Raw genomic sequence first — 2,367 nt, forward strand, 5'->3', positions numbered from 1 at the left:
GTGAATTTTGCACCCCTCATCTTCTGACTATATTTACTGGCCATGAACCCCTTACCTGGTAAGCGTCCGTCAAAATCGTTCCACTGGAGAAAACTGCAGGTATAAACATCGTCTCCCCCGGAGTGACTGGGATTACTTATAACACATTTCATCATGATACCAAAGTCAACGCCCTTAATGTGTATTCTCTCATAGACTCCAGCAGCCTCAAGATGTAGCCAAGCAGGAGCGAAGAACACACATACAAGCACCACAAACCCAAGTGCGTGGGAAAGAAAGGACACCTTCTGTAGCTGTGACAAGGTCATTTTGTTTCACGTTCGCTGTCAATAAATAAGAAATAAAAAGGAAATAAACACATTTTTATTAAATCTAATTGTTGTGTACCCAGACAGGCTAATTTCTAAACGTTCGTATTATCCTTATTTGCTGCAACTGTGGAACATAATTATTCAATTTGATGAACATCATTGGTGGCCTCTGCAATACACCCTTTGTATTGAGACACTGAGTCTGCCGCAAGTATGCACGTGCGCAGACATACACTCACTTACTCACACACTAACTCACACACACGCATGCACACACAGAGAGAGAGAGAGAGAGAGAGAGAGAGAGAGAGAGAGAGAAAGAGAGAGAGAGAGAGAGAGAGAGAGAGAGAGAGAGAGAGAGAGAGAGAGAGGGGGGGAGAGAGAGAGACAGAAAGAGACGCATCTTACGTTAATTAAATGCCATTGCTAGACAAAAAATCGGTAGTTGTTATGGTGCAATATCTGAATCTGAACAGAAATAATGATAATTTAAGAATCGAACCAGAAATCGACATTTCGGGGTTCACGATTAATTTACTGTCTTTTAACGCTGTAACATTGCTATGCTTTGGGCTCACTTTATATGAATAGGAGATGCATCACGGTGAAATCAAGCGCTCGTCAAAACAATGATAGGTGGTTATTTTTTCAACCAAAAGCAAAACGAATGAACAACCTTTAAGATAATACTAATATCTCTGTGCCCAAAAATTAACGAGTGCCTTTATTTACCGTGCCGTGACACGTAAGACTTCAACGAACAAAAAGAAGAGCAAGGTTTCCCTTCGATCCTCCTGCTTTACTAGAACCTCTCCAATCATGTTTTAATGAACGAGCATGGAATTTGCTTATTGAAAGAAAGAAATGTCTTTATAGACCTTCATAAAAGACAGAAGCAAATCTTTGATTATAAATCGACAGTGGCATTGTTATACTGAAGAGGACCATCCCCATCGGAGGTAGTTTGAAGAAAAACAGATTGTTAAAAAAAAAAAGAGAATCCATGTAAAAGGTGATAACTCGGATATCACTTCACAAATTTCAACAAAACTTCAGACAAATAGAATTCAGCAGGGAGTTTTTTTGTTTTTTGAGTAAGTGTTTTACGGCGCTCGCCACTGCATAATGTCATATGAGCGCTCAGGACACATTAAACTTTTTCAGTTAGTAGGAAAGTTTGTGAATTTTGCCCGGTAAACTTGCTCAAAATCAATATATATATAAATTTGGGCCCTAGCATCGCCCTTGAACCTCGCCATATATTATAGTCTAAGCGTCTAAATTTACCAAAACGATTGGCCCACCAACATCTTGTGATTCTGAAACACCGAGTGATAAGCTATCACCTGTTTAAGGTAACTGACAAAAAGAGATGAGGTGGAGACCACAACCATTACACATATTGTGAAAACGATTGTATAGCTTGCGCAACATCTGTATTTCTTCATGTTGTATTAATCTTTCGCGTTAACATAAAACATTAGGGTGGCTGCTTCTGACTTTCTACGGAGTCACGAGATGCTATTTGTTGATATTTAATTTTATACATCAATTTGACAGCAAATGAATGTTTCTCCAAGCACACCCTTCGCCTTTTCTATATTAGATTATATAATTTAACAAATATATTATAGTACATGAAATAGTCTTAACCTTCAATATTATAGTAAGCAACTGAGAAGCCAAATTGGCAACTATAGGTTTCCTCTTTGTGCCCCGAGGACAACTTGTAAAATTGCCGGCAAGGAATACGGTGTTCCCGCGAAGAAGCTCGTCGCGACTGGAAGCGGTGACAGCAAAGTTGCGAGCCACCATTATGCTAATAAAAAAAGAGACATGGGGAACAGAACCTGTGGTGCAACAACTTATAAGTGAACCCCTATTCTGTTTCTTGGGGCGCCTTCAAATTCGCAAAGTGCTTTTTGAATAACATTGAAAATAAATATGAATCAAGTTTTAAAAAAGTAATGAAACTTATTAGCAGCAATAACTCTCTTGTCCACTGTTCAGTTGAAAAAAAAGTGACAGCTCTCTCTCTCTCTCTCTCTCTGTATAT

Source organism: Aplysia californica, unplaced genomic scaffold, assembly GCF_000002075.1.
Source record: "Aplysia californica isolate F4 #8 unplaced genomic scaffold, AplCal3.0 scaffold00039, whole genome shotgun sequence".
NCBI classification, from domain to species: Eukaryota; Metazoa; Mollusca; class Gastropoda; order Aplysiida; family Aplysiidae; genus Aplysia; species Aplysia californica.